This window comes from Neopelma chrysocephalum, unplaced genomic scaffold (genome assembly GCF_003984885.1).
Source record: "Neopelma chrysocephalum unplaced genomic scaffold, ASM398488v2 Primary Assembly neopelma1_74, whole genome shotgun sequence".
NCBI classification, from domain to species: Eukaryota; Metazoa; Chordata; class Aves; order Passeriformes; family Pipridae; genus Neopelma; species Neopelma chrysocephalum.
In genome coordinates this window covers 1,869,167-1,892,584 of record NW_020897735.1, presented here as the reverse complement: position 1 = coordinate 1,892,584, position 23,418 = coordinate 1,869,167, and the positions used below count along the sequence as shown (strand labels likewise).

General features: G+C 43.9%; 1 protein-coding gene across 4 annotated transcripts in view; it reads left to right on the top strand.

Moving 5' to 3' along the window:
* The first annotated feature begins 343 nt into the window (after positions 1 to 343).
* The window catches only part of TNC (tenascin C), a 73,764-nt gene continuing 50,689 nt past the window's right edge, over positions 344 to 23,418 (top strand). The window contains exon 1 of one of the 4 annotated variants that reach the window (XM_027687595.1): positions 344 to 614. The gene's annotated coding sequence lies outside the window, so the exon portion shown is untranslated. The remainder of the gene's footprint in view (positions 615 to 23,418) is intronic. The other 3 variants (XM_027687596.1, XM_027687597.1, XM_027687598.1) reach the window with 3 other exon arrangements.

Genomic DNA, 23,418 nt, shown 5'->3' with positions numbered 1-23,418 from the left:
CTGCTTGTGATTCCCCTGGTTTGATGTAAGTTCGCTACTATTTCACAACGTTAAAATAATGGGGAGGAGGGGGATTAAAACTCCTGCTTAACGTGCTCTGCTGATGCCGTAAGGAAAATATTCTGCTTTCTGAGTCATTCGCCCTGAGCCGACTTTCTCTTTGAATGGTTCAGGGGTTTCCTTCTTTAGCCATAAATTGCATGCAAATTCTTTTTGTGTGTGTGTGTGTGTGCGTGTGCTGTGTATGACAGCGTGTGTCTGGGAGGGTGCCTGTGCGTCTTTCAGAAGCAAAGCCAAAGCGAGGGGCTGTTCCTTTAAAGCAACACTAAAAAAAAAAAAAATGCCTTCAGGCGTCCTATTACAGTGGAAGGAGCCAAGGATCAGGATTTGCAGCTCAGCTATATAAACCCGGCAGGATCGGGCTGATGTGACCAGTTTGCCTTGCTGTCAAAGCTCTCCGTGCTTCACACACTCGCACACGGCATCGGGCAGCGCAACTTCGCCGAGTTTTGACAGGACGGCAACAAAGTCAGGAGCCGGGAGCTGACTGAACATCTTATTTATTTCATGGAGACTGCTCCCAGCGGGATCTAAGCTCCGGCAGAGGCTGGAAGGTAAGTCTGAATAAAAAAAAATCAGGAGCTATTCTCCCCCAGTGACCCAGTGTTCTGTCGTGACTCTCATCAGACTGAACCGTCAGGGATCCTCTCAGGGAATGGTTTGGAATGGGAGCGTGCCTGCCTTTGAGTTTGTCTTTCTTGTCCGGTGTAACAATGTCAGAAATGTCCCGGTCTGATCCAATGAATGAATGGAGCAGGAGTTAGTTCAGTGCTGGACATCCACAGAAATACGGAGGGAAACCTAATGGACAGGAAGGGTAGAAAAGCAGATTTGGGGTTTCCTCTTGGCTGCTGGAGTGATGGAAATGTTTCCTCCATCCTCATTTCATGAACCAGACGAAACCCACGTGCAGGTCCTCACCTTCCCAGGTAACTCTTCTTGCTGAGCTCTTTGTGACCGGATGAGAGTCGGGCCCTTTTCTGTGTTAATTTACTCTCTGCACACTCCTTTTCACCGAAGCCTTTGTCACCTTCCTCCCCACCCCCTCGGGGCTCCAGTTACTTTTAAAACTCCGGTAACATCAGCCTGCAGCGGGGAGCAAAAGACAAAGGAAGTTTCAATTGGTATCTTATTGCCGGTACTTTACCGGGTGGGTTCTGGGAGCAGGGGGGTGAATTCCCCATCATCGTGGAAAAACAGACACTCAATTTATGTCTTGGCTACTTGCTCCCTGGTGCTCTGAGATTTTCTGCATGACTGTGTCTGCACTTACCACTCAGGCTCAAATTGGCTTAAAAAGGAGAAGTTACTGGGAGAAGGTGAGCACACGTAGATTCATTTAGCAGCTAAGCCCCCTTATTGAAGACTTTACATCACCTTTGCAGAGTTTTCCCTGCCTGATTTCTTCTCCTGGCTACCAGGAGAGAGAGTTTTTGGCAGTTACTCTAAACTTCTGTGAAGTCTGTGTCATACTGTGGAGGAGAGTGATATGTTCACATTGAAATGATGGTGATGTGTCCTCTTGGCCAGGGGAGACACTGTAAAATTAAAAAGCATAATAAAGATACTTATCAAATTTTTCTTCACAAAAAATTATAAACCAATGAGGTGGATGTGATTCTATAGACTGGGTAAAAGCCTTATTGTCCAGCTGTTATGTTTGGTTTCCTCTCCCAGTTTGTTTTTTTCTAATCATATTGGGGATTCATTTTACACACTTCCTGATGAATGTTATATGCAGGGTTTGTTTTATTGTGCTGGGGTTGTACTTTTGCCTTTTAAAGACGTTCCTCTTGATTTGTGAGACTTGATTTTTGAGAGTTTTCTCTATGATTTGTGAAATTGTAGAATCATAGAATGGTTTGGGTTGGAAGGGACCTTGGAATTCATCCAGCTCCAACCCCCTGCCATGGGCAGGGACACCACTAGACCAGGTTGCACAGTTTAAGGGTGGGCTGTGGTCTGAGAATGAGCTGGACAGTGGGGACCCGTGACAGCCCTTGGAATCCTTGGAACTCTTGCAGAAATGTGTTGTGGTGTCTTTTGGGGTGTTCATCACTGCTACGGGGGATGGACTTTGTTCAAATGACACTGTTTAGCCAAAGGAAGAGAATTGGTCTGTGAGCAGTTCACCTTCTCTGGGAATGACTTTGGAAAGTACCTGGAAGAGTTATCAGGGTGTTCCCAGTGCAGGTGCTGCACCTGTGCCCAGGTACCCAGGGAAGGATGTTCACCTGAGCTGGGCAGGGACAGGCAGAGTGAGAGGCACTGCCTGCCCCCCTCACTGACCTGTCACGCTCACTATCCTCAAGCAGCAAAATTGGCATTGTTTTCCCATATTTTTTCCTCATTAATTTTATCCTCTGGCTCCTTTCAGCCCAGAGAAAATTCTTTGCAAGTTCCAGCCCTTAATCCTCTAACTACAGTTACTCTATCAGCATTTCCAAAGCTGAGGGAAAGCCAAAGGATCTGCTGAAAAGCCCCCAGCCTGCAGATGAGAATTTCATGTCTCAGCTGGAGAGGAAGCAGAAATTCTGCTAAAGAAATCTCTTCCAGGTACATGGTGGTCACAGGGAGAGAGAACCAACAAGTCCCAATTCCTCTTGTTGAAATAATGATGCCTAAAGATGCTAAAACTTACTGGGAATATCCCTAAGCACAACCTAAAATGTGCTCCATGGATTCTGAGCAACTTAGCTGGAGACTTTTTGTTAATGGGAATCTATTCTCTTTTTTTAATCATTATCATTTCTCCTCAGTGTTCACTTAAACTTAACCATCGTGTTGCTATAACAGCATTTCTAAAGGTGTTTGACATTCAGCTCAGGTGGCTTATTTTTCATATCACTTCTTTTTATAAAATATCTAAAAAAACCCCAAAGTCTATTCATGTCTCAAGATGTTCTGACTTGCTATAAAGAGACTGTCAAAGTTTGTTCTTGAGCATTGTTTCGCTTTTTGATGAGAAAATGAGATTAAATGGCAGAGTCTGTTCTTCTCGGGACTTTTTTATCCTTTTCAAGAGCGAAGCAGAACCAAAAAGCAAATGTGCAGTGAAACAGTGATGTTTAAAGACGGAATTTTAACCCTTTCATCCCTGCTGGTGAAACCATTTGGAAAACTAGACCTTCTTGGACAGTTCTGTGGTTGTTTTCCTGGTACAACCCAAAGGTACCTCTGTCCATCCAGCTTTGTGTCCAGAGGTTTGAGTGGTGCTAAATGGCATTTAATGGTACTGGGTTGTACAAGGGGTATCTGATGTAAATGGATGTCCTATAAGGGAGAAACAGCTTCCATTCAGTTGGATATTTCCATCAGGGAACCCTGATATCTGTGGTTGAATACTGAATTTGGAAATAAGCTGGAATGCAGGGAGGGTGGTGTCTGATTCATTATCAGCCACACATTTACCTGTCCTAACTCTGAGACATATATTGAAACATGAGAAATTCAGATTGGTTGAAAAAAAAAGACTAATTTGAAGCCTGTGGGTTGATATATTTGTCTTTGGACAGGTGCCATCACAGTCTGCTGAGCTGAGGGGCCATTGACAGTTTTAAGGTCCAGTGGCTCATAAAACTCGAGGCTTAGGAATGGCTGATTTACATCACTGGAAAGTTAGAAATCTCAGCTTTCCAGTAATAAAAAGGGATTTGTTTTGAACAGTGGCAGTTTGAGATATAGGGCTTTAAAACTGGGCTCTGATTTACCAACAGGCACTTTCTCAGACTTAATTTCTGCTGTGAGTTTAGCACACCCTTCTCAAAGACTGAGCTCTGGACCAAACCCTGTGGTTATAAACTACAGGAGTCTGAAACTACTGTAAAATGTAATAGCTCCCCTTAGTTGTTTTAAGGAATTTGCTGATGTAATATTGCAGAAGAATCATTGATGCTGAAGTAGGAAACTAAGAAAAACAGCAATCAGAGGGAATTGAGTAAGTATTTGATCCTCATCCAGGCTCAGAAATTGCAAAACTAGTGCAATTGTAGGACTAGTGAGCTCTGGACAGAAAACATCATAACTTGAGGTCAAGAGCTGAAAAATAAGGCATGTGTACAGATTATTTATGGATGTATAAGGTGCAATTTAATTAATTAAACTGCTTGATATCAAGGTGGACTTGCTGTCCATGGCTTTGGTTGGTTTGTGCAGGAGTTTGAGATGTTGATGAAACTGTTGCTGCGGCATTTTAGGCCTTTGTTGTATGAGAAGAAGTTTAGACATAATAAGTGATGCTTTCTGCCACAAAGAGCTTACAATTGCTATTATTAGCTGTTCAAAACAAGTTCTTTGTACAGTGGAGAGAAAAAAGAAGGAAGAAGCAGAAGAATGAACAACCCCACGAGACAATTTTGAGCCGTCGCGGTTTCCACCGAGCCCTGGGGTTTGTCCAAGTGTGAAACCAACCCCTCACTCAGTGCTCACTGTCCACTCATGTGTTCAACCTCTGTCCAGTCTGAGCTGAAGTTAAGTACCTTCCACATGTGGGAAAAGTTAGAAACTGGGCATTCTTCCAGCTACTGAAATCCTTCTGAAATCCTTCAATGGCTGATGTAACCGAGCGGCGTGGAATGGGCAGACGGGGAGGAGGAGTCAGGGAGGGACCCTGCCTGACAAGGGATGGCTCTTGATCCTGCAGAAAGAGTTTGGGCATTGAGAGAAGGAAGTTTGAATAACTTGATGTCTCTTTTGAACATTGAATGAATGATATATGCGCCCTTATAACTAGATGTGGCCCTGCTATAACATTTTCTGGATTTCTTTATGTATCATTTCTCTCTCTCTTATATCCTGTCTATCCTGTTGCTGGCAAAACAGCAGCAAAAAATCCCCACCTAGAGATATCTAGATGTAGAATTTAAAGAATACTAGTTAATATAAATACATAAATTAAATCCCATAGCATAGCCCTCACAAACCAACGTGAGATTTTGCTGCTCAGCTCACGGAGTCAATGGGAATAACTCTCCATTTCTGATTTTTGTTTGGCTTCTGCATGAGCGACTCGCTCAAGATAAATCCATCCTGAGTTGATCTCGTCGCAAGAAATTTCTCCAGATTCACATCCTTAATTGTCTGTAGTTTCAATTAAACCAAGGTGGGATGTTGCCAAGTTTTCAGAACTTCCAACTGGAGCGTCCCGGGGCACGAATAGCCCGTGGCATTTTGTATTCTTTGGGCAGCAGGGGACAAGGTTGCCAAGTTTGCATTCAGTCATCCATCACATATTAGCCCACTGGAGGTCCATTCTTCCCTAGCAATGGGGGAGCTCTGCTTCCTACTTAGAAAGATTACTCACACAGAAAGCCCTTTCCCCCAAACCAGGCAAGAGAAAGGGACCTTTCTTCAATTCACAGAAACGCTCCCTTTCCAAACTCTCCACAAAAATGATATTGTTTCATGCTTAGAAAACATATTCTTTTTAGTAATTGAGTCGAAAGTGCAGGGTGGCAGGACAGAAATCTTTAATACAGATTTTCAAAACAATTCCTTGAATCACAGGCACAACAAAGGTCTATTGTAGTGGGCTGGCTCTTCCCATGCCAGGCTGTGGCATTGACTATATGTGTGCATAGATACTGGCCAGGATACTCCCAGGGCTCTGAAATGGAGAGCCTGGGGAAATTCCACTTTAATGGTTTTCCTTTAACTGTGCCCAACATGCACCCGAGCTTGACAAATCCATAAACTTAAAATCACAAATGCTAATTTTGTAATTGGGATATATTTCAAAGTAAGGTATTTACCATAATATTAATCTGAACTGTCATGATTCTTCTTGAAATTGATGTTCTTTTACACCATTCTGGCAGCACAAAGCTAAAAGGGGATATAAATTCTTCTGAATAGACATGAAAATTCAACTGTGAGACCGTTTCCCTGTGCGCCCATCAGAACTGGCTAAAGAGTTATTTCCACCATTAAGGAACTCCTGCTGGAAAGGGACTATAAAAAGCTTTATTTCCAAGAAAGGAGGTAACTTTCCACTCCCAAGAAATCAAAAGAACTGGAAGCAGACAGACAGTTTTCAGTGAGTTTTGAGCTTATCTCAAGCTCAGGATGCAGAGTGAGCAGGTGAGAAGGGGCAGCTGGGAGCTGAGCACTCTTGGGACTGTGGTTTTCTGCCTCTTTGGGTCGATGAAAAGCCTTTATTTGGACAGGGAAGGGTCTCTTTGAGTGTGTGCTGTGCACTTCAGCACAAGCCCTTGGTGGTTATCTGCCCTCTTGGCCAGGCATGATTTCATCTTGGCAGAAGCCAGTTTGTCAGGCTTTCAAAAGGAGCTCAGTGGCCACTTTGCTCTGGGCTCTTTGTTTTTCCTGCTCCTTTCGGAAAGCCAACCTCCTTTGGATGGGCTGAATCCTCCTAAATGGTTTCTCTGTGCTGTGTGACAAAGGTCTGTGCCAAGAAAGATATAAAGGTAGCTTGTGATGTGTGGGCAACCCATTCCTCTTAGTGAGCCCCAGTGTAATGCATATTTTCCCTTTACTTGTGGCTTGTACTTCCCTCCTGCATTGCTTGTACCACAGTAATTCAGGGCTGACTCCCAGTGAATGCTGCACACTGTGGGCTACAAGTCAGAGGAGAACAGGATACATATTAAGGGAAAGGTCCCAGATCATTTTTCTTATTGAAATATTTTGGCAGTGGAAACAGTTTCCAGGAAAAAAAAAAAAAGCTGGCATTTCCCATGGAGAGCACTCCTTATGAATGTCCTATCTATTTTTCCAGTTTGGTGGCCAAGTGAAGTGTTTATAGGAGGATATACCATCTACAAGCCAGGGGATTTATATTTCCACTGCCAAGTGTTAATTATGATGTAGACTCACACACTTTACAGGTTAGCAAGTCAATCACAGGGATCCAGCACTCCAAGTGCTGCACTTCCAGGTGGGATAGAAAGACTGCAGCACCCAGACCATTCTCAACTGCATTAATAATATTTGTGCTTTATTGTCATTCTCAGGCTGTTGTTTCATATATTGTTTGTTTGTCTTAGCAATAGTACATTGGGATTTGACAGAGGTCAAATAGGAAATATAGTTTACTACCAGCCAGAAGTGTGTCTATCCATGTTTTCCCCATCCCTGGATGTGGTGCCTGGGCTCTGGCATCTCTGGGAGCTCAGTGTCACTGTCCTGCCTGTGCTCCCAAAAGCCCCGTGCTGAGGGAAGGTCATTTTGGACACACAGTTCATTGGCTTTGGCTTGGTTTGGAACTCTACAGATTTGGGTGATGGTCCCACTGGCATCATTCAAATGGGCAAGGTCTCATCCATAAGAGAAGGGAACTGATCCTGGATAAATAGAGTGTTCTCCAGGTTGTGTCCTGCCTCTTTTGTGTTGTTTATGCTGCTCAGAACACGTGCAAGAACCCTAAACTGTGCTGCTGTGTATATACATAAAATTCCCACTTGAGGTAAGAAAAATGCAATTCCTGTAAATAGAATTGCAAATCATGGAATCCCAGAATGGTTTGGGTTGGAAAGGACTTCTCATTCCACCTCCTGCCATGGGCAGGGACACCTCCCATTATCCCAGGTTGCTCCAAGCCCCAACCTGGCCTTGGACACTTCCAGGGATGGAGAGTCCACAACCTCTCTGGGCAACCTGGGAATATGCCTGCCTGGGTTATATATATCCTATAATCCTGAATCCTAATTTTCTATCACTAAAAACAAAAAAAGAGGGCCTTACTGTAAATAAAAACTGAGTCTATGGTGTCCAACTCCAATGGTTTCACCTGGGGAAAGAAATTTTTCCGCTTGCATGAACAATTATTAATTCCCTTTGATACAGAGTATCAAATATACATATAGTACACATACAGTATATGTGCTTGGCGTTGCCTGAGTTCTACAGCAGAGCCATTTCTTTCTGCAGAGGATGCCTCAGCCTGATCCAATTTGGTCTGTGCTCATATAGGTCAGGAGTGCTGCTCATGGAGTAACTGGGGATAAACCCACTGTGCCAGAGGGGGAATTAGAATCCAGCGAGCGTTTTTCATGCACAGAGTAGCACTTCATTGTCTGCATTGTTCCTTGTCCCCTTCCCTGGAGCTGGCCCTGCTGAGGGGATGGGTTTCTCCCGTGCAGACTCCGGGGGCTGGCAGCCAAATTCCCATGTGACACAATCGCATTGATTTCACCGGGGATCTGCTGCTGGATAATTGAGCTCCACAGCCCTGCTTTTATTCCAGGACTCCAATTGCTGTCAGCTCAGGCAGGTCTCAAGTCAGTGTGGGTTAAGAGAACGAGGTCAGATGTTGGTGGAGGTCTCCCGAGCCTCCCATTAGTGTGACAGTGCCCAATTTGCTGACGTTGGAAGCGGCAGCTCGGATTTTTGTCCGAGTTCAGTCACCATTGCCACTAATCACTTGCTCAGGGCTGTGTTTATGGCTGTATTTTCCATTACATTACATAAGTTTACATTACATACTCTGCTTTACATCAGACCACTGAGAAACACCCTCAGAATGGACTTTTCAGAAACACTCTCTCTTTTTTTTTATTTTTCCCAAATACCTCACGCTCAATTTGTCTCATATTTTGCAAATCTAATTTCTATTTCATTTTGTCTTGCCAAGATTGATTTTGTTCCGTCTTCTCTTCATTACATATTTTGTTCTGTGATGAGTTTGCTACCCCAGGTTGCCAAAGATGCAAATTCTTGATGCTACCACATGTGACAGAACTAGGCCACGCAGATCTGCAGCCTGGGGGCGATTACTGGAAGTCAGATTTCAAGGAACTCCTTCTGTGGTCTTAAAAATGTGCACATTCCTGAGTGTTTGAGTGTTAGTACCAAGGACAGAGGAGTTCCAGCAGGGAGGAAAAGCCGCCTGAGGAAACTAATAATTGGTTTAAAAGCAAAGGATTGCCTGGTGAAGGGTCACCCATATGTTTCCTCAGCTCCTTTTAGAAAAGGGATCTAAGTCTGCTCATAACCAGTAATAATATTTCTGGTCCCCAAGAATAGTGCAGGTTTTTATGGCTGAGTTCTGAGGTGTCTTTAAAGCATTTCAAAGCTTTAATAAGTATATTGTTAAATGAAATTAAAATTATAAACACATGCAAATATCCATAATTAATTCTGGAATTATCCTGCTGCCTGCTGACCAATGTCATCTGTAGCAGTTCATACCCCTTCAACCCTTTTTATTATTCCACACCAATATAAATGTAAATTGTTCATGCTCTTAGTTACAGTAAAGTCATTAAAACAGAAGAATTCCCCATCACTTGCCTCTGGATGTGACATTCCTTCAGCTAAAATAATTTTAAGTATGGAAAAGTGTGGTGCTGGGTGTGTGGGGGAGAATTTTGGCTGACCTCCTCCTCCTGACCTCGAGGAGAAATTGAAAAAACAGCTTCCTCAGACATACTTCACTCTTACACTATAAATATGTCAGTAATTTGTGGTTCTTACAAAAGTTCCTTACTTCTACTGTGCAGTTTTCACCAATATTTTTGGTAAACATATTAATTTGACATCTGCTTTTTATGACAGATCGTTTATTTATTCACCTATTCTAATTGTATTTATCAAGAGTATTGATGGCTCATTTCCTACCCCTCATCATCTGATGTTTGATACCTCAATCATGAATTTTTGGGACAAATAAGACTGTCCAAGCTCCAAACTCCAGAGCTGCTTTATTCTCAGAAATCTTGCTCGGCACAAAAAGAGTGGGACGAAAACCCAGAAATCCTGAATTTCTGCTCTTCCCATCTCGTCACAAAACCATCCAGAACTTTGTGAAACGGGCTCTGGAAAACCTATAGGTGGTTTTGGAAGAAATGCTGTGGGGAAGGGCCTGGATCCGAAGCCGAGCTTCGCCCGTGGCACGAACACGAGTCGCTGTGATTCATGCACACAAACCTCATGGTTTGAGACTGCATCAGCAAAGCCCTCAGAACATTTCAAAGTGAAGCCTACCCAGAAAATAATGAGCTCCCGACAAAGTGTAGCTTGGCAAAGAAACTTTCCAAAGACAAGTTTAGAAAACCGTCGATCTTTTCCAGCTCCGCGTCTTTGCCGGGAGGAGGGAAGAGCCAAGAGCCCGAGCGAATGCTTTTGCTATTAGGAAAGGCTTTATTAAAAGGTACAGGACGTACTGAAGAGGCAGGAGTGATTTCTGCTGTGAGATTATGCACAGAAGTTGCTTTTGCTGTCAAAGGGGGGGTTTTTTTATGTTGGTAGAAGCACTAATTGAGGCTTCTGTGTCCGTGGCAGCTCTGCCGTGGCCCAGAGTTCTTGTGCCTTCAGAGACTAATGGGGGAAAATCACTTTTGTGACTTTGCTGGAAATGCAAACAGGGGTTTCAGGCAGAAACTAAGTGAAAGGAAGGTGTGAACCATCCCTTCTGCTTTCCGTGGAGTCCCTCAGAGATGACCCATTTCTCCAGCTCTGCTGCTGTTTTTAGGACAGCGAGTTTTTCTGAACCCATTGTTGCCTTTGCTGTTTCCATCTCTGGTGTGTCCTGCTGTTCCTAATCCACAGGTTTTGTCTGAGCTGTTACTCTTCGTGACTTTTTCTTCTTTTTCTTCTACTTTTTTTGCAGTAGCCCCTCTGACAGCTACTGCAGAAACAGAGATTGCCTTGCAGATGTGAGAAAACAGTCTTTAGGAGATGCATAGTCCTGTCTTTTCTTTTTCCCCTCCCGAGTTTGTAGCAAATTGCTCTACTTGGCTGATTGCTGTGCCCCCTGCCAGGAGCCTGAATGCAGCTCAAAGGCACCCCACTGACCTGCTTGTTTTGTTTCTCTTTTCCGAGTTCCCATTTCCAGAAATTGATGCTCAAGTGTAGGAGCTCTTAACAAAAAAACAAGCTCCAAGGACAGGCTGAATTCCCTGTTAACTTGTGCCTCATCTCAGTCACTGCTAGACCAGATGAGCTTGGTGCTTGTTCTCCCGTAGTTACCTCTTCTAATGCTGTTTCTCTTTTTAAGTTTACATGTAGCGCATTTGAATAATTCGCCTCCTAAAATAACCGGGCTTTGTATGAAACCCCTGCTGTGGTCTGAGCTGTATTCTTCTCCCTTCCCATCTGCAGGAGTGAATCACTTGAGCTGTGTAAGAGCAGGAGACATTGCTACACAGAGGTGCAGGAGGATGGTGTGAAAATGTGTGTATGAATGATTCCTCTCATTTCATGAAACCTCTAGAGCCTGTTCAAGATGAAAGGCCATTCTGCAGACATAAGATAATTACCTGGAGTCTTGTATTTTGGGTCACTTGCAGATTTTTTTTTTTAATTCTCTGGCGTCTTTCTCTGTGGGTTTTGGTAACCTTATAATTTATTTCCATGGATTCATCTTCTTATTCTGGTAATTGGCTTGGCACATCCTTTGGTTTGGCTTCAGAATAAGGCTGCAATTTTCTGTTGTTACCCTAGAATTTCAAGCAGTTGTGCAGCTCTGTGTGTGTGTGTGCTGCACATCTGGTCAGACTTTCTGCTTCAGAACAAAAGATACTTCAGAGAATTAGAGAATCACAGAAGGGTTTGGTTGGAAGGGACCTTAAAGATCACCCAGTCCCACCCCCTGCCATGGGCAGGGACACCTTCCACTAGCCCAGGTTGCTCCAAGCCCTGTCCAACCTGGCCTTGGACACTTACAGGGATCCAGGGGCAGCCACAGCTTCTCTGGGCAACCTGTGCCAGGGCCTCCCCACCCTCACAGGGAAGATTTTCGTCCTAATATATAATCAAAACCTACTCTGTGTCAGTTTGAAACCATCATCCCTTGTCCTGTCACTCTAGGCCCCTGTAAATGGTCTCTCTCCATCTTTCTTGTTGCTCCTTCATGTCCTGGAAGGGCACAATCAGGTCACCCCAAATCTTCTCCAGGCTGAACAATCCCAACTCTCCCAGCCTTTCCTCCCAGCAGAGCTGCTCCATCCCTCTGATCATCTTGGGGCCTCCTCTGGACTCTCTCCAGCAGCTCCATGTCCTCTCTGTGCTGTTCCCCAGGGCTGGAGGCAGCTCTGCAGATTCCCCTGTTTGGGATTCACTTTCTCCCTCACATTGCAGGGGGCAACACTCCAGCTCTTTGCTTTTTAATTATGTATTTTCTGACAATTTTACAGCACTCCTCAGGAAGAGGTTTAATTATGGAAATGAGGATTTGACAGTACCTTTCCTGTGAGGTCCTTGGAATGCTTAATTCACAGAGACTTCCATTCCTCCTGTGAGGTTTCACCAGTGGTTAATCTGAGACACAGCAGATGATTTATAAAATAATTTCAGACTGAGTTTCAGTCCTCAGTCCTAACCACGAGGCCACACTATTAATCCCAAGGCTGTGGGCACTTTCTGGAGTCTGCTGAGAGCACATATTTCTGTGGGAACTCCATGGGCCCAACTCCATTTATATTCTTTTCTCATTATGGTTCAGAAGATTTGGATATGGGAGACCCTTGGTCAGGGAGATTTTGTCTCAGCTACTGTTGAAATTTTGTTTTTCCAGGTCTGGGGAATCCATTCAGTGTGAGACCTGTTCATTTCCCACTTTGCAATGACACTCCAAGTCTGTGTCTCACCATTCCATTGAACTGTAACTCCCAGGTGAACATATTTCTTGCCTGCCTTATGTGTTGGTTCACCTCAGACTTTATTTTCATTTATAATTTCCCATCAATCAGCAGACTTCCACCTGGCAGTTTGTATTCCCAGTTTTCCTAAAGGAGAGTTTGTCCTCTCCACAAAGGTCCATCCTCCCAGCCCCACAAACCAGGGCTCTGTGGTACAGCAGAGGTGAGCTGGGCCCTCCCTTACCTGCCATCCCCTTCCACATGTCCCTGCAGGACAAATCCAGGATTTATTCCAGAAGATATTGCTCCTTTCCTAGTGCTGCCTGAGTAGCAGGACCCAAATCACACCAACACACATGGCACTGCTGGAAACGTTAGCTACAATATATTTTAAAAAACAAGATTACTCCAAATGAGCATTTATTTGTCTTTTTCAGCTCAGCATCCAGAGTTTCACCTCTTCCCATACTTAAGGGAATAAACCTAATTTGTAAGAAAAACCCTTTGCATTTTATAGATGCAGCTTTTTCATTTCCTGGCCTTTGCACCTCTAAGAAACAGCAACACAAACCATGCAAGAGATTACTGCTCCAGCCTGGGTTATTGCCTTGAACTCCTCATTTTACATGGTCTTATCTTTATTTTGCCTCCAACAAAAGCCATATTTAAAAAAAAAATAATAAGGAGACATATTTTTAGCTGTGAATCCCTGCAGTGCCACAGGTCAAATCCACCAGCTGGTCTAACATGCTTTGGAGGAAAAGAGAAAGTAGAGTTGGGTAATAACCCCCAACAGCACAATCAAATCTGAAAACTGGGAAATCTTGGTGTCTGTCCCCTCTGCTGCCCCTCCCCAACTCTGCTTTCCTCTCTTTTCCCAGACTTTCAAGCTGTTTTATATCTCCAGCCAGAATGGTTTCCAGCCAAACATTCTGTGGGGTGCAGGAGTGTTATTTATCTATAGTTACAATAGTTTTGTGTATAATAGACACAAGTGTATAAATATATATATAATATATAGTATAATAATAATAGTTCAACGTACTCCTTGGGAACAGGAGAATCTGTGTCCTCAGGGATGGTCATTGGACAGTCAGACATCAAGAAGAAGCTTTTTGGCTCTTGGACCACTATTTTGGAAGTATTTTGCTACCTGACAATTCAGTTTGATGTTTTAAATGCCCTTAAATAACGTGTCTGGCTCCCCCACGGGCACAACTCTGCACTTTGAGAGGTGTGAATGGACATTAAGATGAATTCTTTCTCCTCCTGTGCTGGGGTGGAGCAGAGAACAAGCACTGTGGGTTCACTTACATGACTTCTCACTTAGTAATTGAAGTCCAGCTCTGGATTTTATTAGAAAAAGGAGCAGAAATCCTCTGAAGAAATGATTGAGGTGGTTATTCTCTAAATAGGCTGCTTTGTTCAAAGCAAACCATTACTGGTTTCAAAGATTTCCTCAAAATGGTTTGTCAGGGATTTTTTTTTTTGTTGAGAAAGGGAACTCCTGAAATGCTGCTGACTCTCTCTTAGTTTTCTTTTTTGCTGAGTTTTCAGGATCAAATGAAAAAGGGCATCTTTCAATGGCTAAATATGTGTTGGGAAAAACTTTCAACCAGTTGTACCTGTTACTTTATCATCACAGTTCTTTTATAGAGACAACCTTTACACGTTATTTTTGGTTACTCAGACATCCAATGGAGAACACACGGAAATACTGAATGAAACAATCCAGAATGAGAGGAAACAATTTAATGTTTTGGGTTTTTTTTTTAAATATAGGGGATCACTGATGCCACCAAATAACTCACCTGAAATAATGTAATTCTAGTAAGTACAGGTATTTATAAGCATCTTTGAATGCTTACAGATAAATCAGTGCAAACCAGCCAAGTCTTTCTTCAAGTCAAATAAAAATTAGGGGCACATTTTATTTTATTTAATGGACCAAAAGCCCCGTGTTTTGGGGAAGGATTTCCCTCCTGCAGAAGGTGGGCAGTGGATCACTCCAGCAGTATGTATGGGATGGCTTTTAGGAGGATTGTGCTATTTGGAGAGTACATTGTGGTCCTCCAAGGTGATATTTGCCCCATGGATGTGTATAACTGGTCTCTGCCCCGGGGCTGGGCTCCGTAGAAAATTTGAAAATAGATGAAGACTTTTTCTGTCATCCGAGAACAATGAACCCCTTTTTTGTGCCCCTTTCCCATCTTATTCCTCTCCCCTTTTCCTGTGGGGTAAAATGAAAGAGGGGAAAAAAAAACCCCAAACCCGATGTATTTATTCACTTCTCAATTCTGCCTTGAGACTGTTTTTTAGAGCCCCTTCTTTTGTGAGTTTAATCAGATGCTTGATAAGAGAAAAAGCGTTGCTAACTAACCCGGGGTACAAAGAGGGCCCTTCAGGGAACACATGACCTCATCCCCAGGATTACTCTATCACATGAATTCAGACTCCACAGCACACCCAAAATAAATGTTGGGCTCTGTTGGCAGCAAAGGGCTTTATCCACCTCCATATGCTTTGCCAATGTCTTCCTCGGTCGCTGGGATTAAACACGGATGGAAATTCAGCACAAGAGGCAGATTTTCCTGGTCACAAACAGCCTCAAAAGCTGCTGGCTGGCCCTGCCTTTGGGCCATTGCCCTCCTGGCACCAGCCAGCCCTGGCACAGCTTTGCAGTCGTGGAGCAGGGCTGGTTTTCACTCCCAGCTCCCATTGTCTGCCCAGGTTTTGTTGGGTGCTCACAGCCTTGGCAGCCGGGAGCTGACTCTGGGAATGCCTGGGGGGCTCCCAAAACCAACCCTTTGCCAGGAGAGGGCACAAATCCCTCCCTAAGATATAAGAAGTGCCACCCTTGTGTCGTCTTGGTGCTCTGAGGGCCTCTAGCACCTAATACTGGACAGCATCAATATCCTCAGGATATCCTTGGGGTAGGCACTTCTTGGGAAGTTGGTGGGTTTCCAGCTTGGAGATCTCAGTTGGGGTGTCAAGGCATAGTTTTTATGGCCCTTGAGATGAAGAGGAGGATGTGTTGGCCAGCTCTGGCACAGGTTTGCAGGCATGGAGCAGGGCTGGTGTTCACTCCCAGCTCCCACTCTCTGCCTGGGTTCTGTTGGGTGTTCAGAGCCTTGGGAGCTGGAGCTGATTCTGGGAAAGCTCATGGGGCCACACACAGCACTCCCCAAACCAACCCTTTGCCAGGAGAGGGCACAAATCCCTCCCTGATATCTAAGAAGTGACACCATTTTATTGTCTGGATGCTCTCAGCACCAAACATAGGACAGCATTATTTTCCTCAGGGTGTCCCTGTGGTAGGAACCTCTCGGGAAGTTGGTGGGTTTCCAGCTCAGAGATCTCAGTTTGGGTGTCAAGATATAGTTTTTAGTGAGGTTGTGTTTCTTTCCACCCTGGCACACTTTTGCTGGACAAGGTATAGCAGCAGAGACCTTTTCCTGCAGGAAAAGCTCCTGCAGTTCTTGAAGTAGAATTAACTAAAATTAACTGTCAAATCCCAAGCTGGACATGCATTCAATATAATTCACATTATCCATAGCCAGGATCTCATAACCATGCTGGAAGGCAACACATCTGCAGCTCCCACTGAGATGTAGCATATATTTGTTTCTGATTAAGCACATTTAGCAGTAAATTACATGAAAGATTAAACAGCACATTATGAGCATGGTCTGATTAACTCTGCATTACACATCCAACTCACTCAGCAATTACCTTCATTCATGTATAACTTGGGTAATTTTATTAATCCTGGTGTAGCAAAAATGAATTCAGAGCTTCTGATTCCTGTTTTTAGGGTGAGTCTCTTCCTGAGGATGGTTGGATATATATATAACCTACATAGTGTCATGTTGGATGCTTCTCATTTAAACAACTGCTTAAATAGCTGCAAGGCTCTGACAGAAGCCAGGAGAAGCTGGGATTTCCTAGGATTCAGCAGATGCCACTTCCTCAGGGTCTGATCCTGCAAATGTGAATTCTGCACAACACTTGTGATACCTGTTGATGGAACAACAGATGTTGGAAATCCTTGTTCTTGAGGTTTGAGGACATGGAGCTGCTGGAGAGAGTCCAGAGGAGGCCCCAAGATGATCAGAGGGATGGAGCAGCTCTGCTGGGAGGAAAGGCTGGGAGAGTTGGGATTGTTCAGCCTGGAGAAGAGAAGCTTTGGGGTGACCTAACTGTGCCCTTCCAGAGCCTGAAGGGAGTCCACAAGAAAGATGGAGAGAAACTGTTTACAAGGGCCTGGAGTGACAGGAAAAGGGGGAATGGCTTCACACTGGTTGGATATTAGGAAGCAATTCTTCCCTGTGAGGGTGAGGAGGCCCTGGCACAGGTTGCCCAGAGAAGCTGTGGCTGCCCCATCCCTGGAAGTGTCCAGGGCCAGGTTGGACGGGGCTTGGAGCAACCTGGGCTAGTGGAAGGTGTCCCTGCCCACAGCAGAGGTGGAACTGGATGATCTTTAAGGTCCCTTCCAACCCAAACCATTCTATGAATCTTTGATAAGTGTGTAGGCAAGGCCTTAACAAACATCTCCTATACCCACAGCCCTGAACAACACAGTGGTTGTTCCAGAGCAGCTCAGCTCCAGCCAGACTGAGCAATTTCCAAAGGCATCTCATTTGCCTGTTCACCATCAATCTTGTCAACCCGTGGCCTGATTAGAAGGTGACTGTGATTAAACCTTATAAAGAGCTGTAGCCACTTGGCTCCTCTTGTTTAACACACTTGGGTCTTCCTCTAATACAGGTACTATAGAAAAGCATTAAGATACAACTTGTATTATGAAGATCACAGAATTTGAGCAGAAAAATTGAGAGCAAGGAAAGCATTTTCACAGGGGTGAACTAAAGAATCTCTCTCTAGAGAAACTACTGGAAGCATAAAAAGAAATAAGAAGTTTAGTTTGGTTACTTGTAATTTGTTTAGGGTGCAAATCTCCCACAGACTTGTTAGAAATCAGGGTGATAACTGGCTGGGCTGTAATGCCAGAACTGAGGGATGATCTCAGATCCCACAGGTGCCAGCACAGTGCCAGTCCCACACTCCTGGCTCTCCTCTGAGCTGTTGCCCCTTTGCTCCTGCTGGAACAGCAATAGCAATGGTATGTTCAGGCAGAATTTCTTTGCTTTTCTCACCAGCAGCCAGGTAATTCCTAAGAAACATAAATCAAAAGAGTCTGTAGGACTCAGGAACTGGAAGGCACCTCTTGGTTGCTGAGTTCAATATCCTGTTATTGCAGGCACCTCGTCACATAATCTGTTTTTCACTTCTGTTTAATTATTGCTTGTTTTCAGCAGTCATTTTCTCCCAGCTGTATCTCTGCCAGCTGACTTAATTTTTCATTTAATTCATGAGATTTGCTCATTATATTTAATATTTCATTGATCAAAGGTGTTACTGATACTGGGAGAAGACCACCTCCGATCCCTGAACTTTTACTCTGCTTTGAAAAACAGCCAAACTCATTGTTTAGCTTGGAAAGGTCTGTTCTCTCCCTGAGATCCTGAACAAGGATAGACCTGGAGAGATTTTCCATGGCTAGGAGCACAAAACTTCTGAAACAAAGTCGTTTATAATGGAATAATCATGCTAATTTAACTCAAAATAGTCACTGTACAACAGAAGGTTTAGTCTCTCATGGGTCTCCTTTTATGCTTATCATTCAGAATTTACCATAGCTCTTTCACATTTTTATGGATGTTGGCTTCAGTGGGTTATTTCTCCTTCCCCTTTGTGGCACTGTCATGCTGATGGCTTTGAAATATGAGCCTTTGCTAAATTCTAAATTGTACACAAAGCAATTAATTAAAATTCCTTCCAAAACAGCCTTGGCAAAGCCCCGTGTATGTGCTGCTTTTCAGCCAAGGTAGGATGGGTGGAGGCTAAAATGCATCCAAATGGTTTTATTTAAAGATGATGTACAGTAGGATCTGTGAACCAGAAATTATCCAGTTTCTCCAAAGTAGGAATATCATCTAAGAGCTGAAGCCAAAGATGAAAACTGAGCTGGAGTGAAGAGTTCAGGCTCAGCTGAGTGATGTTTAATGCAGGACCTCAGGGGCTGGATGGGGCAAAAAATATCCACGGATTTGTTTTAATTGCTGGCCTTTGAAAGGGTCTGAGGGATAAATGTGATCACAATTCTAGTGACCACCAAGATCTCTTGTAGGGTTCATTTGAGATCTAAAACTTCTTTTGTTTTTACTACTAATTCCAGTGGCATGGGTAAGGCCTTTGGAATGGGTGATGGATGCAATCTGGGCTGGAAAACTCTAATCTGTGACAGCTGAGAAATCAATCATGAATTCACTGTGCAAACCAGTTCCCTTCCCTGCACTCAAAGTGCCCTCAGCTGTGATTGTTCTCAGTCCCAGGAAGGGCAGCTCCCAAATGTGCAGTGCCAGCATCAGATGAAACACAGGTGGCTCCAGAGGCTTCCATCCCACATCAAACACAAACTGCCAGCCTGCCCTGGAACAGAAAGGCTTGAAGTCATAAAGGCAGACACATCCAGAGGAAAGTCTGCTGCTCTAAGTGCTGTAAATGCCTTCTGGGAGGTGCTGGGGTTTGAACTGCTGTGGTGGGACTCAGCAAAGCTGGACCAGCTTCCTCAGCCTTGCAGTGGGTAAAATACCTCTGCCTAAAGGCACAGGCTCCTGCAAGCTTGTGACTCAGTGCCAGACTCTCCATGTCTCCAAATTTAAAGTGGAGGAATGGCTCCACTATTGTTTGTCCACCATAACTACAAAATCTTTTGGAGAAGAGGCTCTTTGCCACTTCTCCAGCACATGTGGATACCGTGGAGCTCTTGCTCTGGGGCTGTGGGCATCACTGAGTCACTTCTGTGACAGCAACTGGATTTGTGTAACTTGCACCTCGAGACTTCCTACTTCTGTAGTTAAACTAAAGTTCTAAATCTTCCTTCCCAGTTGTTTCCTCTCTGCCTCTTTCTCCATGCAGTTGTTCCAGAGGGTGCTTTCCCCCTCCTTTTCACTGCATTGGACTTCCACACACAACAAGATTATTTTGGTTAATGTTTCCCTATCTTTTTGACTTCCAGCAGCAGGTTCAGTTTGCAAATCTGGAGCAGGGTGGGGTGGCAAAGATTTTTAAATCAGTGCCTTTGCATTTTGCTATTTATTAAAGGAGGGTCACCCAGTCTGGATCCAAAGTTGTTCGTGGGATTTCCAGATGGGGGATTTCCCATCCAGAAAACTGCAGAGTATTTCCAGGATGTTTTTCCATTATGACCTGGCCATGGAGATGGAAATGAAGTTGTTTGACTATAGATCAGAGGTGAGTCTTCCCAGTGCAACTGGGTGGATTCCTGCTTATCACACTGCACTGTATCTGTTGGAAGAAGGGAATCACTTTCCTTCTGTCTTCTTTGAAAGTTGTGACCCTCATTTCACCTCTTCATGAATTTAAGACTTCGAAGAGAATCTCTGAATTATGAAAATTTCCCTTTGGAGCTTCCCATCCTAAGGGCCTCTTCATATCTACAGTGTCTAATTGGGGTGAAACAATTCCAACACTTCTTTGCACACGTGTTCTCCGGGAGCCTCGGGGAACACAATGGATTTTCTGAATTACTCTGAATTCAAGCTGCCTTAAAATTCCTCTCCTTAGAATGAATACAATGTAAATAAAGAAGGGGGGAAAAATAAGGCCACGGTTTGGCTTTGATCATTTCTGCTGAAAAGATTCAGGACTGATGGTTTAGGATTGTTATGAATTTCTGCTCTCCGCTGTGATTTAATGTAGTTTGACCTACACTGAGTATCCCTGCTGATTCCTTTGCCCTGTTGGAATTGGGAATGGAAAGAAAATGATTTTGTGCAGTTATGAATGTGTGGAAACAGCAGTGAAAGACGATGAAGTCAGAACTGCTGGTGTTTTTTTCCTGCCGTGTCCAAACTTTCAAGGCCCCCCAAGATTCTTTCTTTCTTTGAGAACATTTCAATTTACTTCAGACTTAATCCATTTTTGCTGGAGAAGGTGCCTGGAGCCTCAGGAATCACATGCTCCTGGCAAAGCCACATGAGCACTTTTGCTTTAAAAGGTTGCATCTTTTGAAGCCTTGCCTTGTAAAAACGCACTTTGGCAGACGGTTTTAATTTATTAATCCTGTGTAATGCTTGTATTCCTTGTAGAAAATGCACCAGTTCTGCAGGGAGAGAGTATTCCGGATCAGATCTCATCCCTGCTGTGGCCCTTTCGTGTGCATGGCAGGGGATGAAGAGAGGAGGGCTGTGATACCACGAGGCACGTGCTTTGCTGGGCTCCCCAGGCTGGAGGGAGCAGATGGTCAGACCATGCCTTGGTGGAAACTCTGGAAACGTGAAGTTCCTTCAGTTACCAGATCAGAGAAAACTATTTTGGGGGCAGCAATTCACAAACCTCAAAATGCTCCTCGTTGTGTTCTCCGGGGAGGGCCCTGGCTCTTCTCCAGCTGAGTTTTCCTCTCTGTCACAATCCAGCCCGTTGCTATTTTATGCAGATTTTACACAAGATGTGCTTGAATCCAATATGTGCTGACAATATTTGATCCCCTCCTGCTGTAACATTGGAAGTATCTGCTTAGAGAGGAATTGTTTCCTTTTTTTCTCTCTTTTTCTAGTCTAATTTCCAAGTCATGACATGTAGAGGGTGTCTGAGCAAATCTAATCAGCCTTCTGCCTCGTTTGAGAAGGACAGCTGAGATCCTCTTTAACGCCTCCATTTCTTCATTGCTGCAATCTGTTTTGATTAAAATTGCACAGGGCTCTCATCTGCATATTTATCACTCCACATACCCACAAATCATCTCCCAGCTCTGCCCCACTCCTCAACATTCAGGACAGACTAAAGTGCTACACCAGGACTCTCAGCTATGCAGACGTTAATTTAGTTTCTCACACCTGCTGGTTTCCAGCAAATATGTCTTCGGGGAAGGAAAATATTCACACATTACCTTTGCTTAGTATTCCCCATGAGTCAGAATTACTGGAGGTGTTTTTTTTTTTTTAGGATTGATTAAAAATTTCCTATTAAGAAACAAATTTCAAATTAAATGGGAAAGTCTTTAAAAAGTTCTGATGCTGGGAGGAGGCCGAGGGGAAGGGGGAATGTCTGAACAAAGAAATAACCCTTTTTAATAACATTTTTGCAGCTTTTGACAGCCAGACTGTGACATGTTTTCAGATCCTTAGATGAAAGGGCTGCAGTGGAAATGAAAATTATTCCTTCCCTTTGTGCTATTGACAGGCCATCTTATTCCCACCACATATTATTAAGAGTATTACTAGCCACTGATCAAGTTTTTAAGGAGTGTTTTCCTGAAATAGTCTTTTCCTTCTCTTTGGTTACATCTCACTTTTACACTCAGTGTCTATACAAGGAAATTTTTTTTGCCTGAATCTCCTTCTGCCTCAGCTGCTGCAGGGATGCCATGATTTGCTTCTCAATTCAAAGTCTATAATTTTTAATAGTCCAAAGAAAGTCTAAATTGAAGAATAACATACTCTGAGCCAGCCAGGACTGAGAGGAGACTGCAATGAAAATATGTGTGTTATCTTCATACTTTTCTGACTTGAACTTGAACCCAGCTCTCCCTGCAGAGCTTCCAAACTTCCAATACCTCAGTGGCTGAGCCACTGCCAAACATCCTCTTTCCATGTCACATTGATATGGAAATATTTATCAGGGAGAGCCTGACACCTCTGTCCTGAGCATCTGTGTCAGATATATCACTCCTTAGGTTTGTATGCTCTGAAGAAGATTTAAAATGTAATTTTAATTTCATTAAAAAAAAAAAGTAGATCTTGAAAGTGCTCTTACAATGCCAAGTGGTGCATCCACTGTGATGATCCAAGGATTCATCCCTCAGCCTGTGCCTGCCCAAGCTGTTCTCAGGTGGGGATGGCTCTGCCCAAATGGTCTTGGAAGCAAAGATGTCACAGCAAGCCCCAGATGACTCCAAGAGATACACTCTGGGGTCTATTTTTTTACCTGGTGCCCATAAGCAACTATTAAGTGACAGGACTGCAAAATTCAGTCCTGCAGGAAGTCAGGAAATCTCGGATGTGTGAGAGGCCACAGCACCTTTTGTTCTTCTTTATATTGCGGTTGTGCCTCAGGGAGCAGGAGAGAGTGAGAGAGGTCTTGCCCAACGAGGGTGATGGCTGTGGGGAGATGCCAATGACTAGATGGGGAGAACATGAGCTCGAGACTTTATTGTTCTGCATGACAAGCTGAACATTTTGCAGACCAACCACACAGTCACTGCCAAGATTTTTGAAGCAGTTGGGTTGTAGTCAGGGTGGCATGAGGGGCACAGATCATTAGGATGAGTAATATCCTGTCTTAGACAAACTGCCTGTAAAAAATTGACACACTCCTGGTCATCCAAACCTCCCAACATACCTGGGAGATGTGGTACAGACCTCACCCAGCTCCTCTTGTATCCTACAAGGCCAAACTCATGCTGAGAAGGGTCATCTTTTGCAAACCCTTGCTCAAAGACTTTTATGTGCCTGTAAATTATCCAGCAGCTGATGTCTACAAAGAAAACATAGAGAGGTTTAAAATACAATCTACATGGACTGTTCTGAAAGGAAGGTGAGGGAAAATGAAGGAATAACAGAGCCTGACAGTTCCTGTGGCTTCCATTTCTCTCCAGAACCTGCTCCAGGGTGGTCCATTGTGGCCTGAGCTGTTGTTTAGATGTGCTTGAGGAATTGGGGTTGGAAAGAAGGATGTCATCTTTTTTTCTTCCAGCCAAAATTATGGCTGATGTATAAATAATTGTCTGAAGCTGCCTTGC